At 49.3% G+C, this 16187-nt stretch overlaps 1 pseudogene; it reads left to right on the top strand.

The window, feature by feature from the left end:
- The first annotated feature begins 13769 nt into the window (after positions 1–13769).
- Positions 13770–15626, top strand: LOC120680558 (annotated as a pseudogene).
- The last annotated feature ends 561 nt before the right edge of the window (positions 15627–16187 follow it).

Here is a 16187-nt window from a genome sequence, read left to right as displayed (position 1 = left end):
CATGCAACTAGGGTTTCAACCAATTTCTATACGTAATGCACAAGTAATATATATATATATATGTCATAATTTAAATTAATAGGTTGTGCACAGGGGCTTGCCTTCGGGCTGCTGCTCAGAGCTCGGGTCAGAAGGGCCTTGGGCCGGGTTCTCACGCCTCTCCTCCTGGGCTTGCTCCGGCTGCTACTGCGGTGCCGCAATCACCTCATATACGGCACTCTCAGCTGCGGATGCTACACGAATGCATATGAAATGATTGAGTGCAACTCAAACTATATAATCACTATATCTGAAATGAAATGTCCTGCAGACTGTCTGCAACCAAATGGCGGACCGTCTGCAGTTCAATTTCGCATACCCACCAGAACCCCCAACGTCTCTGGAGAATTTCTAGACTGACTGGCGGACTATCCGCGCCTCAGTAGCGGACTGTCCGTGAAGCGTCCCCTCATAAGAGAGAACTTAAATGTGATACAAACATCAGTCCCAGGAGGCTGATGCCACATTTATTACATCAGATGGTTCATTACCGTACAAACCTCCGAGGAGGACACTCGATACAGATGATAATAATAAGTAACCAAGCTACGACATAACACCAGAGCGCGACCCACATGGGATCTGAAAACAAAGATAGGGTGAATAAACTTGCACAATTATTTGGGGTACACAATGGGAGTAGATGATATTTATTATTGCAACAAGGTGGGGTACAACTTCATGGTTACACGATTATTAGGGCAAAGGTTCTAGCTTGGGGTGCTACTCCTATCATGGAGACTCTTCCTCGATCCTAAGAGGGCGCTTCTTCAGTGGAAGGTACTGATCCATCACGTCGTCTTCGGTCTGAGTACCTTTATCCCAGTGGGTTTCTTCGGGTTCTTCTTCTTCGGTCTGAGTACCTACATCCCAATGGGTTTCCATGGGTTCTTCTTCTTCTTCTTCTTCCTCTATCCACCCAGCTATTCCTTTGCGAGCCTCGTATTCTTGCATTCAAGCTTGGAGAGCGGCTAGGGAATTCTCGGCACGTGCGGTCCTTGTCCGTTGTTCTTCTAGTTCTGTTTCACATTCTTGCATTTGGACTTGGAGAGCGGCTAGGGAATACTCGGTGTGTACGGCTCTTGTCCGTTGTTCATCCAGCTCTTGGGTTGCCTTTCTCTGCTCTGTGGACTTGTTGCTTCAGTTGTGCCGCTTGTTCGCGGTAGAGCTCATCTAGGCCGGTGAGATAGATGGATAGGTGGGATACCGTGTCTTCTAGGTCTTCTTCTTCTCTTCCAAGTCCTCTCATCCGGGCAATCCATGTGCGTCCTCTTCCTTCAGTCAGCGGGAAAAATCCCATAGGAGTCCGCTGGAGGTGATGCCTGTAGATCACGCGTAGACATCGCAGGGCTTTACGGGCGGCTTTTCAATAGGTGTCCGGGAAGCGAAACCAGTGGTGGAGATGAACCAAGGGTCCACATCTGGGTAGCGGATGCTCCTTGCCACGAAGATCATCAGGTCACACCGAAGAGTGCCCTTGGAGTCGTACTCCCGCTAGAGAAACTCTGGTGGGTCCACAACTCCGATGTGTTCCAGGCTGAGTATCAACAACTTAGGAAGGCCGGGCTCTGCGTGACAGATTCTGCCGATCCATCCATTGTCAGCCATCTGGAACAGGGCAAGAACCAGTGGTGAGTGTTCGTGTGAAGAAAGGGTTAAGGAAGGAATAATCCTAGTGTGAAAGGGCCTAAAATAGGGTTTCGCTCCTAGGGTCACGTCCTAGGGCCAACCTACGGCTCTGATACCACCTGAAGCGTCCCCTCATAAGAGAGAACTTAAATGTGATACAAACATCAGTCCCAGGAGGCTGATGCCACATTTATTACATCAGATGGTTCATTACCGTACAAACCTCCGAGGAGGACACTCGATACAGATGATAATAATAAGTAACCAAGCTACGACATAACACTAGAGCGCGACCCACATGGGATCAAGCTCGGGATCAGAGTACTGCGTCGGCGAAAACATCTCGAACAGGGCCGGTTCCACAGGCAAGGTTGGGTGTAGAACATTAACCCTACTCGGCGTCGTCTGGTACGAAGTCTGGGTCTTCTTCTGTAAAAAGTAAGAATGGGGTGAGTACAAACGTACTCAGCAAGTCCAACCACTCCCACGGAGGGGGTTATATCAGAATAACATGCTCAGGTAAAACAAGGAAAAGGTTACGGTTTAATTTGCGGAAAGCTAAATTTTATGCAGGGGTTCGTTTAGCCGAAAATATTTCAGAAACCAGTTTTTGTTTTGAGTAACACGGAGTGCAAGTTTTAAACTGCTACCAGACTCCCCGTCCGTCATAGCACAAGGCACAACTTCCGGACACAATTCCAAAACAATTCACGCTAACCCATCCCCAAAGAAACACTAGTTATGTGACCACACCGTAACTCGTCCAATACCATGGGCACGGCTATTCGAATAGCTTTTAACTCTGCAGAGGTGTGCAACTTTACCCACAAGCGGGTACCACAACACGAGCACCGTAGTGTCGGTGTAGATCCCGACATAGCCATTACCCACCTTAGCTAGACATGAATCGCCATCACGGGATTCACCAAGGGGTCATCGACCTAACTCTGAGGTATAACCGGGGTATAAGTCACACTGAGCCTATCCCTTCTCCTTGGTCACCCGTTGCTCTCAGCCCTCCTGATGGCTATCACATCAACTAGTGGGGTTTATGCTAAGCCGTTGCCCATTCAACGGTCGAGTGGTTTGCACGATAGTGGAGTTAGGTGAGATGACACACCAACTCAGTCTTTAGTTGTGACAAGATGGATATCTCCCTTCCTTGCCCTGCCACACAGGCACGAGCACACCAAATGGCAAGTCCCGCAGAAATGCCATCCATCCCGTCTAAAACTCACTTTTCAAAAGCACCGCTTTTATTCCTTCCCACATACTCATGCATTTTCTTTTATAAAACAAATAGCATTATGTGTATAGTCCTAAGCGTTCTAATAGCGATTAACGTCCAAGCAAAATCAGACATTAATCTAGGTGGTCAAGGAATGGTTATAACAAATCAAGGGATGACTATCCAACCGTGTTTTCATGCAGGCAAAACATATGCAATTTTACAAAGCAGGCCAAAAGGTTATGTTTATAAAAACTAGGACTGAAACATGCATCAAAGGGCGGGATTGAACTTGCCGTCTTCGAAGCCTTCGGGGAGGTCCTGGTCGAAGCACTGTCCTTCGGGCTCGGGGTCGCGGATCTGGTCCTCGTTCACGGGCTCACAGTACTACTCGTCAACGGGCTCTCCTTCGTTCACACCGTGGTCTATGACACGTACAAACAAACACACGATCAAGAAAAAGAAATAAAAGTTTTACCGTTGAGCTCGAATCGGAAGTAATTAAGATATGGAGTTCGGAGTAATATTTTTGGGTGGTTTCTTAATGGCATGGCCGAAACTAGGTTAAGAAAGGCGTGGTAGATTTTCGGGCCGATCAGAGTTCGCTTGGTGCATGAAATAATAGATTCTATAAGGGTTCAGGGGCTAGATCAGGAATCAGAGACCTAGTTGTAATTATTCTCGAGAAGGCAGGGGTCTGTTTATAATTTCTAGAAACATTTGGACTATTCGGGAAGGGTCATGGTTATATTTAGAATTATGTTTGTATGTGGAGAAGGTTTATTTTAAAATAGGGTAAAGGGCAGGGTTTTCTTTGCAAAAAGGCAAACGGTGGGAGGTTTCTTTACTAAATAGAGGGAAGGGGAGGGGCTTTTGGGTAAAAGTGCCCCCCTCTCTCCTTCCTCCCGACCGTAGAACAGGGGAGGGGGCGGCGCGTCGCCGGCGGCCCGATTCGGGCGCTCTGGGCCACGGCGGCGGCCGGGATCGAGGCGGAAAGGAGGAGGGAAGTGTGGGGGGCCGATCCCCGGCCGCAGCTCGGCCAGAGGCGGCCCGAGGTGGTCTGGCCACGGGGGCGGGCGGCAGCGAGCGGCGGCGGTCGTGGTGGCGCCGCTGCGGTGCTTAGTGGCGGCCAGGGAGAATGGAAAAGGTAAGAGAGTGCCAAGAGGGTCCTACCTTGGCCCTTGGCCCGGGTGGGGAGGAGGCGAGGTGCTTCGGTCACGGGAGCGGGCGGCGGCGGGCAGCAGTGAGCGTGGTGGCGGCGCTACGAGCTAGGGAGGAGGGCTGGCTTGTGATGGTGGCGGTTAGCGACGCGAGGGGCCCCTTTTATAGGCAGAGTAGGTCAGTGGAGGTGGGAGCAGGGCGGTGGTGGCGGCCGGCGGGCACCGCAGGGCGCCTTAATGGTGTCCGGTGTCGCGACGCGGCGGCGCGGGTGGCGAGGCTTGCACAGGTGATGCGACTCCTCGGGCAGGCGGGAGTGGGGTAGGCGGCGCTGTGCCAAGGTCGCCGGTGCTGTACGTGCACAGGGCGTCGGCGCGTGCGGCGAGGCGGGATGAGACGCGTCGGGCAGGCGGCGACCAGCGCAGGCGGCGCTGTGCGGCCGTCAACAGCGGCGGTGTGCGCGTGCGCGCGGGCGGGGCGGTGTGTGTGCGTGCAGGCGGGCCGGTACCGTGGCTCGGTGCGCCGCGGCGCGGCGAGCGCGTGCGCACGGCCGGCCTGGGTGCGAGGTCGGGGAACAGGGCCGGTCGGCGTTCGCGTGGGTGGTGCGCGTGAGGAGTGGCGTGGTAAGGCGTCGTGGTGTGCGCGGGGCCGAGAGCGTGGGTGTAGCGAAAATGGCCTCTCATGCCATATTTCAATATAATGTTTTGGCGATTGATGACACACGCAACACTTGAACTAATGTGTTTGCTTAGATGATATACTCAGGCTTTTAGGTTCAAGTGATGACAAAGAGAAGAGAGGCGAAGCTAGGCCCGAAGGGCCGCCCCTACGGGGGTTCCGCACGTAGGTTGAAACCTAAAAGAAATCAAGTCACCGGTTGAACCGACGCCAAGCAAATTACACACGTCGGTGCATTGACTTGAGCACGTCTGGGAGTTTTAGTATCACCGGTTAAACCGACGTAAGGCAAAATGTACTCATCGGTGCAATGACAGAGATGGCCTGCGGGCTAGGGTTTGGCACCGGATGAACCGACGATAGGAAGTTTGAATACGTCGGTGCAATGGCAGAAGCAGACCAAGAAAAATGCATACATCGGATGAACCGATGATGCACCGGTTAATGGCGTCGGTGCAGTTGTCCAGAGAGTTTGTTTTTCAAGGATCAGAGGACAGTTGCACTCACCGGTTAAACCGACGCTAATATTACATACACCGGTCGATTGCGTCGGTTGATTGCCCGTACACGTAACGGCTAGTTTTCAGTGGGCAGTTTAGTATCACCGGTTAAACCGACGATGGCAATTTGGGGAGCATCGGATTAACCGGTGTTAAGCACATTTCTGGCAGCTTTTCCCCAACGGCTATATTTGCTTGTGCTGCCTATATATACCCCCAAGGCCGCACCATTTGAGTGTGCTGGAGTTCAAAGAAGTATACTAGAGCTAAAGATCATCTCCAACCACCATAGAGCTTCATTGTACATCATATAGGCTTAAGCACACTTGTTAGAGTGCTTAGTGCTTGATTAGGGATTAGTTCTTGCGAGAGCTCCCTTGAGAGAAGTCTTGCTGCGGCAAGCAAACACTTGTACTCGTCGTGTGACCCTCCGACTTGGTGTGGAGTGGCAACGACACTTTGTGCGGGGAAGGAGGCCCCTACTTGGTGTTAAAGCTCCAAGATAGTGAAGACGGTGCCGTGGTGACGCTTCGAGATAGACGGTGGCGGTGACCTCGTCTTTGTGACTTGGTGTCACTTAGCCTTTGCTTGTCGGGAGCCTTGGAGGCGTGGCAAGACGGTGATCAAGCGAAGAGACTCGGTATCACACTTGTTCTTTGTGAGCAAGTGGCCGTGGACGTAGGGAGGGACTTTGGTGTCCTAACCGAACCACGTTAAATCGTGTGTCTTGGTGTCTTCACGGGAGTTTGCATATCCTCTCCCTTACCGCTTTACTTACCGCATTACGTTTCCGCATTTACTCTTTCTTGCTTACCTTTACTTTCCTAGTTAGTTTGATTAGGATTGACTATAGGTTGCAAGTCTTTTGGGGTAAGTAGAGGGTAGCATAGATAAACCTTAGTCATAACTAGCATGTGTAGGATGTGTTAGGTTTATCTTATGCAATTAGATTGAGCCCTAGGATAGAAAAGCGATTAGCGACCCTATTCACCCCCTCCCCCTCTAGGGTCGGACACCCCGGTGATCCTTACAGTGGGCGAGCGGGCGGCCGATGCGCGAGCGGAGCAAGGGCAGGGCGCGGCTCGGGTGCAGCAGGGGCGCGGCCAGAGGGAAGGGAGGTGCCCATGGGAGGGGGGTGAGAGGAAGGCGGCTGGTGGCGAGGTGCGGACCAGGGGCGAGCGGGCGTTCGGGGGGGGGTGCGGGAGCGAGCCGAGCAGGAGGGGGAAGCCGGGTCGAGCGGCGCTCGGGAGCAGAGAGAGGAGGATGGAGGAAGGGAAAAAGGAAATAGAAATGGAGAAAATAAAATGAGAAAAAGGGAAAAAGAAAAAGAAAAAGGGGAGGGGAAAAAGAGAAAAAGGGGAGACGCGTCGGCGCCGACCGCGGCAATCGGTCGCGCGTGGCCGACCGGCGGTCGAGCGGCGCGGGATGGGACACCAGCGAGGAAAGAGAGAGAGAATTACGGCCGGCGGAAAAAGGAACGACGGTGGAAATTGGATGTTAGGACAGCGGAACAAAATTTAGGGAGGGAATTAAATGAACTCAACGATGAAATAATTTTGGAAATAAATAAACTAGCGCGCGATTTAATTTTAATGGATTTTCGGGATGTCACAAACCTACCCCACTTAAAATGAATCTCGTCCTTGAGATTCGGCTGGTTTCTAAAGAGGTGGTGGAACTCTTTCTTCAGAGCGTCTTCGCGTTCCCACGTAACTTCTTCTACTCCGTGTCTGCTCCACTGAACCCTGCAGATCCGTACTTTGGAGTTTCTGGTTCTCCTGGTGACAGTGTCCAAGATTCTGACCGGTATTTCCTGGTACCGCAGGTCTAGCTGTAGATCTATTGTTTCCACTGGCACGTGTTCTGCCTCGGGTACCCTCAAACACCTTCTTAATTGCGACACGTGGAACACTGGGTGTATATCCGACATTTCTTCCGGTAGTTCTAGACGGTACGTTACTGCTCCAACTTTCTTCAGAACTTGGTATGGTCCAATGTATCGAGGGGCCAACTTCCCTTGTACCTGAAATCTTCGGGTTCCTCGAATGGGTGACACCTTGAGGTACACGAAATCTCCTGGGTTGAAGCTTATTTCCCATCTTTTCTTGTCTGCGTAGCTCTTTTGCCTTAACTGGGCTGCCTTCAATTTTTCTCTAATCTCAGCAACTCTTTCTTCAGCTTCCTTTATAAGGGCGGGCCCGACTAGGGCACGTTCACCAACTTCTGACCACATCAGGGGAGTTCTGCATTTTCTTCCGTAGAGAGCTTCGAACGGTGACATACCTAGACTTGCTTGATAACCGTTGTTGTATGAAAATTCTGCATAAGGTAAACTTTGTTCCCAGTCCTTGCCATAGGTGAGAACACATGCTCTCAACATATCCTCCATAATCTGATTCACTCTTTCTGTCTGGCCATCCGTCTGTGGGTGATAAGCGGAGCTGAAATCCAACTTGGTGCCCATGGCTTTATGCAGACTTTTCCAAAACCTAGAGGTGAACTGGGTCCCTCTATCTGAGACAATGCGGCTGGGCACACCATGCAATTACACAATGTTCTCCACATAGAGCTTGGCTAGCTTTTCTCCACCGTAGTTGGTTCGCACGGGTATGAAGTGAGCCGCTTTAGTGAGTCGGTCCACTATTACCCATATGGAGTCATGTCCTTTCTGGGTCCTAGGCAAACCCACCACAAAATCCATTCCTATCTCGTCCCACTTCCAAACCGGGATAGGTAGGGGTTGCAACAGCCCTGCTGGCTTCTGATGTTCGGCCTTGATCCTCTGACAAGTATCACAATGGGCGACAAACCGCGCAATATCCGCCTTCATCCCATTCCACCAGTATTTCTGTTTTAAGTCCATATATATTTTGGTGGATCTTGGGTGAATGGAATATGCCGAGTTGTGGGCTTCATCCATGATTATTTGCCTGAAATCTCCTTTCTGGGGCACACAAATCCTATCTTTGTACCATAAGGTTCCCTTATTATCCACTCTAAAATCTGGTGCCTTATTTTCTCCAGTCTGCCTCCGGATTTCGATCAGCCCCTTGTCCGAACTTTGTGCCTTTCGGATTCTGTCTTCTAGCGTGGATTGGACGTTCAGCACTTGGCTAGAACTTCGAGGGACAATGTGCACATTTAATCGTGTCATTTCCTCTCGCAGATGATCATCCTTGGGTCCATAGGATTTCCGACTCAGGGCATCGGCTACTACGTTTGCTTTCCCCGGGTGGTAATGGATTTCTAAGTTATAATCCTTAACCAATTTCAGCCATCTTCTCTGCCTTAGGTTTAGATCCGGCTGGGTGAATATGTACTTCAGGCTCTTATAGTCGGTATAGATTTCGCACTTATTTCCAATCAAATAATGCCTCCAAATTTTAAGCGCGTGCACTACGGCTGCAAGTTCCAAGTCATGGGTCAGATAGTTCTGCTCATGAGACCTGAGCTGGCGGGAAGCATATGCAACGACTTTCCCATCTTGCATCAGCACACAACCCAATCCTTGTCTGGATGCATCACAATAGATGACAAAATCCCGATGAATATTCGGTAGGGTTAGTACTGGGGCGGTCGTCAACCTATTCTTCAATTCTTGAAAACTCCTTTCACATGACTCTGTCCAGGTGAATTTCTTTTCCTTCTTGAGTAGCTCTGTCATGGGCCAGGCTATCTTGGAAAATCCTTCAATAAATCTCCGATAATACCCAGCTAATCCGAGAAAACTTCTGATCTCACTGACGTTGGTCGGTTGCTGCCAGTTGGAGACTGCTTCGACCTTCTCGGGGTCCACTGCTACTCCTTTCGCGGTCAGAATATGACCAAGGAAGGCTACTTTCTCCAGCCAGAACTCACACTTGCTGAATTTGGCGTATAGCCTATGCACTCTCAGCTTTTCCAAAACTACCCTCAGGTGCTGCTCGTGTTCCTGAATACTCTTCGAGTAGATAAGTATGTCGTCGATGAAGACTATGACAAACTTATCTAACTCGTCCATAAACGCCTTGTTCATGAGGTTCATGAAATAAGCAGGTGCATTTGTCAGTCCAAAAGGCATCACTGTGAACTCAAACTGCCCGTATCGGGTGACAAAGGCTGTCTTTGGGATATCGCTCTCCCTAATCTTGAGCTGGAAATATCTAGACCTCAGATCGATCTTGGAGAAGTACTTGGCCCCTTTTAACTGATCAAAAAGGTCATCGATCCTGGGAAGGAGGTACTTGTTCTTGATAGTGACTTCGTTTAGTGCCCGGTAATCTACACACAACCTCATACTTCCGTCCTTCTTCTTGACAAATAGAACCGGGGCTCCCCAAGGAGACGAACCGCGGCAATCGGTCGCGCGTGGCCGACCGGCGGTCGAGCGGCGCGGGATGGGACACCAGCGAGGAAAGAGAGAGAGAATTACGGCCAGCGGAAAAAGGAACGACGGTGGAAATTGGATGTCAGGACAGCGGAACAAAATTTAGGGAGGGAATTAAATGAGCTCAAAGATGAAATAATTTTGAAAATAAATAAACTAGCACGCGATTTAATTTTAATGGATTTTCGAGATGTCACAGTCCGCAACACACTTCTACCTTCACACCAGAACCAACTACCTCTCTGGACAAATTTCAAATCTGTACTGCGGACTGTCCGCTCTCAAATATCGGACCGTCCACAGTGTAACTCCGCAACACCACCAGAGGCAACGACGCCTCTGGACCAATTTTTAAACTCTACTGCGGATCGTCCGGCCCTCCTTGGCGGACCGTCCGCAGTTCAACCTGTCAATCCACCAGAGACGACAACGTCTCTGGACAAATTTTTAGACTCTACGGCGGACTATCCGCTCTCCAATAGCGGACCATCCGCAATTCAACCTGCGAACCCACCAGAGACAACATCATCTTTGGACAAATCTCGATCTCTACGGCGGACTGTCCGCTCTCCAATAATGGACCGTCCGCAGTTCAGTTCTATGAAACCACCAGAGACAACATCGTCTCTGGACAACTTCTAACTTGACCTGCGGACTGTCCGGGCCCCCTAGGCGGACCATCCGCAGTTCACATCTTTTGACACCGCGCGCCGCCACCAGTGAGGCCGGCGCAGCGCCGCGGCGCGCCGTTCCCGCCGACGGTGGCCCGACCGACTGGGAGGCTAGCACTACACCATCTACTGGACGAGGCGCACACGGGCATGGGTGATGCACGCGGAGAAGTCAAGCCTAACCTAGTCGACGACGTGCGGCCCGTGGCGGTCAAAACTACGTCATCGTGAACGTGCGTGGAAACAATAAGAACGTGGAGGAACGAGGGGAGCACGAGCATTAGCAACTCACTTACAATCGATTTGAGCCCTTGGGCGAAGGAAACGGTGCTCGGACGGTGGAGTTCCACGGTGAGGTCGAGTTTGGACCAAACCAAGACTGACGGCCGGGGAATCCGAGATTCCCGGCGAGGTGGGGGTTGTGGCTGTGGTTGGAGGGGTTGAGGAGGGAGCTAGGGAGGTGGTCGAGCTTCCGGTGCGGTGGATTTGAAATCCATGGAGGGGAGCTTGCAAAATCGGCCGGCGAACGGGAGGTGCTCATGCGCCGTCCATGGCGTCGGGAGAGAGGGAGAGTGAACTGAGGGAGAGAGAGTGTGTGAGGGAGTGGGCGCGGGGAGGGTGGAGGGCGGTGCGCGACTTCAATGCGGTGCACGGGGAGGGCCGGGAGAGCTCGACGGTCGGCACGTGGCGGCGACCGACGATCCTCGGTCACGGAGCAGGTGAAACAGAGCCGTCGCGGACCGTCCGTAGCCCCCAAGCGGACTGTCCACGAAGCTGGATGTTACACTACCACTGGCGTGTACAATAGTCTCTCTGAATGAGAAAGTAAGCCTAACACTGCAGCCTAACACTGCAGGACAATCTGAGCATGCACTATATGCTTATTATGGAATTCGTAGCAGCGACCTGAACCGAATCAGAGCGAACATTACCTACCTCGATGAATCTAGGACATGCTTGGCATGGTGAAGGCGAGTGCCCAGAGCACACGAGTTGACACAAATTCGTACGGCATGCAGATGCAGCTGCAGCTCGACAGGTCATGAACGAGGCCGCGGTAGAAAACGGGAGGCGTGCTTGCAACGGGTGGCCGGGGGAGTCGCCCCACTTTGCATGCCCAGCCGCTGAAGCGCCGAACGGTGCGGCCGGCCGGCGGGCGCAAGTTCGATCACCGTGAAATCTGGCCCCAGCTCTTCGGATTGGCGGCTGCCGACTTCTGATCAAATCTGCTGCGACCACGGACCAACCCATATTTAGGGATGGCAATTCCACCCGCGGATGCGAATTTTAGACCCGATGGGTGTGGATGCAGATTTGATGGGTGGACCCGCACCCGCATATTGCGGGTGGGGGTGCGGGTTTGAAATTGCACCCACGGGTAGACCCGCACCCATCCAAAAACAAGAAACCAACCTATTTAGATAAGGCCCAATCCAACTATTCTAACTATCAAATGAACACAGAAACTTATGAATTTATTGTTAGTTTGTTCTTATTATTTGAACTTATGGATTTGTTGTTAGTTTATCCTTATTACTTATAGAAATGTGTTATTTGACTGTTTAAATTGATGGATTTATGTATTTTTATTGTATATGTTGTCACACCCGCGGGCGCCCGAAACCCGCGGGTGCGGGTGCGAGTGCAGAAATACACCCGCGGGTCTGCCTACGAACGGGTTTTTCCTAACTCCGCGGGTTTATCTATGGACGGGTTTTCGCAAAACCCACACACGTATCTGCGGGTGCCATCCCTGCCCATATCTATCCTATAAGGCCTGTTACACTTGCGGGATATGAGTTGGGCTTTAGGTGGGCTTGCCAAGAAAAATGGATGAGTTACGGCCCATATTACAGCCGGTTGTGCTTCATCAACTTCGTAAACAAACCATCCAAGAAATGCAGTTTCAACATATAGTGTAGCAAAGAAAACACACACCAACCCTTGAATTCTTCGTGTGGGAAGGAGAAGTTTCTGATATAATTAGGCCTTCAATGCCAGACTGATCAAATTCCTTGCCCCACTCAACCCGACCTACGTCACCACGCCATCTTACTGTTACTAATTGTAGAGTTTTTTTAGCCTCCACATGAAGCCACCTAGGATTCTAGATGGACGAGAAGTTCTATAAATTCTCATAAAAATCAGAATCATCCAGCCATCAATTCAACAATTCTAATTCTAATAATCATTATCTTTCCTAATAAATTACCCACCTCTGTCATTATGAAAAAAGACTAAAATAACCCTCTAAATATATATCTAAATTATCCGTCTCTGCCATCATAAAAAAATCTAAAGTAAGCCCTTAATTTTTTAAAATTACCCACCTATGCCAATACTCTTCTAAATTTGCACATAAATTATCCAATTATATCATTATTACTACAAGTTAAATCGCTCTTAAATCTAAATCTAAATTATATAATTATAATAAAAATAGTAAAGTGCATTAATATAAAATTTTAAATTACTATTTCTATCACTATTAATATATTATTTATATAAAAATACTACCCATGATATATATAGAAGAGATAAGAATACCAACTCGCAAACAAATAGTTCAACTAAATATATATCGAATACATATGAAGGTGTGATGCAAAATAAAATCTATTGTAACTAGATAATGATAAATATATATTTTAGAGTATGTGTTAGAATATTTAATAGATAAATGGGCGTGAGATAGATAATTATAATTATTGATTTTATTCTTATATTAATTATAATTAGCCCGTACGGGTTAATAGACTAGTTTTTATATTAATTTTAATTAGCACGTACTAGAACACGAGTTAATAGGCTAGTACTCCCTCCGTGCTAAAATGTAGGGCATTCTGAAGTTTTTAGGACATATTATGGTTGTAGAAAAAACTCTCCTACCCCTAATTATTATGCATTGGAATTCTATTTGGGTCATTAAATATGTGCTAATTAAAGTAGCATGCTCTTTCTCCATGCACCTTCCCCACATGTACCTCCCCCTATATGGTGCATGCACGTCTTTCTGTTGAGAAAGACCCAAAAACAATACACAATTAAGATGGTTAGATCCACTTTCAACTTAGAATGTCTTATATTTGAGAATAAATTTTGAATTCTATAATGCCCTACATTTCAGGACGGGGAGTACTCCTAAAGATCAACGGCTCTGATTTTTTCACAGGGTTCCTCACAAGCACCGTAAAAACTCTCTTAAAAAAATGGAAAAGGAGTTCCAATGAACCACGGTAACGAAACCTTACAGATTCCATTAAAGAAAGTGCCTTGAAACTCTTCATGTGGAAAACGAGTAGTCCTTGACATAATTAGCCCTTCAATTTCTTAGTGGGAATTCCCAAGGGACAATTTGCCGTTTCACATTACTCTGGCTGATCAAATTCGTGCCACTCACCGCGGTTCGTATGAGGACGTATTTAAGGATCACAGGTTAGCAGTAGAAGGAAATCATATCAGTTCATCCAGCCAAAACGCCCACCCTCTTTACGACCACCATGGCTAAGAATGAAGCGCCAACCATCGACGTGAAGCTGTTTGTCGACAAGGAGAAGAAGAAGGTGTTGTTTGCAGAGTCTGACAAGGAGTTCGTTGATGTGCTCTTCGGCTTCCTCACCTTGCCTCTCGGCACCATCGTTCGCCTTCTGGGCAAGCAGTCTCAGATGGGGTGCCTCGACGAGTTGTACAAGAGCGTCGAGGATCTCAGCTCGGAGTACTTCCAAACCAAGGCTTGCAAGGCGATGCTTCTGAAGCCGCTCAACGCGGCTTCCAGCCATTGTTGTCGACTCAAGATCAACATCGATGACACTAACCCTAGGGCGGTCTATGTCTGCAAAGACACGAATTGTTGCGCTCTTGGCGACTGCGCGTTTAGCTGGGTCCCTGACACCCTCTGCTAGTGTGGCAAGGTCATGCAGTACGCTGGGGATAGGCCCGGGGACGACGCCAAAACTGCTGCTGCTGGTTCTGGGAATGGAGTTTTTGTTAAAGGATGCCAGAAGTTTGTCACCACTGACGATCTTCAGGTCGCACCAGCCTCCACATCTCTCATGCTGTCCCTTTGTCAGAAATTCGGAGTGCAGGATCCAGCCGATCTTGAGCAGAGTATTCTCCGGTTCACTTCAGAAAAGGTTTGTCTATCACACAGTACACTATCGAACATATTCTTGTTCAAACTTCAAACTCTTAAGCTTCGAAATTTGCAATTCACTTCCTTATAGATGTCATGTTTTCTCTAGTGACCAATTTACTTGCGTTGCATTTTTATTTCAGATAACTAGTTTGCTCAAGAGATCATTGACGTCCAACCAACCATTAACTGGGATCCATTTTAACGTCCCTATCTCACCTGATGATGCAACTCTTTCTATGATCCCTGGGAACCTGTGTCCTGAAAAAGTGAACGAGACCGAGGACAAGATAGGCGACGTGAAGATAAAAATTCTTCAGACGAAAATCAACTCCGCTGTACTGTATGCTGAAGTTGGCCAGGATTTTGTGGATCTTGTCTTTGGATTACTGAGCGTTCCACTTGGATCCATGACAAAGGCATTCGGACAGAGGTTATCAAATGGATGCATTGATAATCTTTACAGGAGCATACTTGGCAGTGCTGAAGGATACATGGGACGAGACTGCCAGAACCTGCTACTGGCCCCAGAGTTGGCAGCCTTCTCTGGTTCCAGCGCAAGCCAGATCCTACAGGTTAATGAATCAGCTCCCAGAAAGCTAAACATCAATTCCTGCTTCATGTGCTTCAAGATTGGTGGGTTTTCTAATCTTAGCCGTTGTCGCGTGGAGTACAACTGTCGCTACACCAATTGTCAAAACTATCCAAAGACCGCACAGCTTTGTGAGTTGGACCCAAAGTCCCCTGGTGGGAATAGTAGCAACTCTGATGCATATGTCAAACGGGCGCCTCAGAGCTTCATGGTGACTGATGATCTCGGTGTCCGTCCTCTCTCTTTGGATGGCAGTCTGCGAGTAGTCAGTGAGGGCAAGATTCAGATGAAGGACCTTGTGGAGAAAGAAGTCACTCTCACAAAGTTCCAGGTACTTGATATATGAAATTCACCCTGCGCAATACTAATTTACTATAGGTGCCGATTTTTTTTTTTTTTTACTTGCCTCTTTCATTTGACCTACTCTTTGGTTTACTTTTACAGGTTATGGAGCTGCAGAGAGCTGCCCTGATGAGTCGCGGCGCTCTCAGCTCCGTGCTTCTGCCTCCCAAGAAGAAGAAGAATCTGAAACATCTCAGATATTAGAAGTCACTGCTTCACCTGCAAGAATTAGGCGCATCTCCTATCTACTTACTTTATGCTTGCAGAAATGACCTATGAAATAATGCTTTGAATTCCCGCTGTTGAACTTGGAAAAAATCAGGTTGATCCCAAAAACGTTCCAAGTTTCAAATTTACGTTTATTCAGCTCAAGGCCCCTAAGCAAAACGGCCTCCAAGCGTAAAACTCGTCCATGATTGTAACCAAACATTTGGATCGAACCTCGCACGGCTTCTCAACGAATTCAGCGCGAAGAAAAAGCCGGGAAGCGGAGATGCGTTGGCACCTCGCACGGCTGATTCGCGGGGTTATTCTGCGAGATGGATATTCAAGTCGGCGATATTTACCTGCACTTGCCACAGCTGTGCTAAGCCCACACCACCTCCCTCTCCCCCATTCGCTCCTCTCTCGGTCTCCCCGCACCCGCACCGCAGAAACCCAACCGCTCGGGTTTCGCGGAGCCGCCGCCGGCGGACGGGGATCCCGCCGGCTTCATTTCCGCCCGCGCGGATCTGACCTCGTTCGTGCCTCCTCCCTTCCGACGGGCGCCGCCTCCTCAACAGCGTCGCTGCTCCTACCGGGCCTGCGTCACGTCGCGCCTCGGTGGGCGGTTTTTTCTTTTTTATATTTAAA

Source organism: Panicum virgatum, chromosome 7N (assembly GCF_016808335.1).
Source record: "Panicum virgatum strain AP13 chromosome 7N, P.virgatum_v5, whole genome shotgun sequence".
NCBI classification, from domain to species: Eukaryota; Viridiplantae; Streptophyta; class Magnoliopsida; order Poales; family Poaceae; genus Panicum; species Panicum virgatum.
The sequence above is the reverse complement of the archived record's forward strand: the minus strand, read 5'-3'. Positions and strand labels throughout refer to the sequence as shown.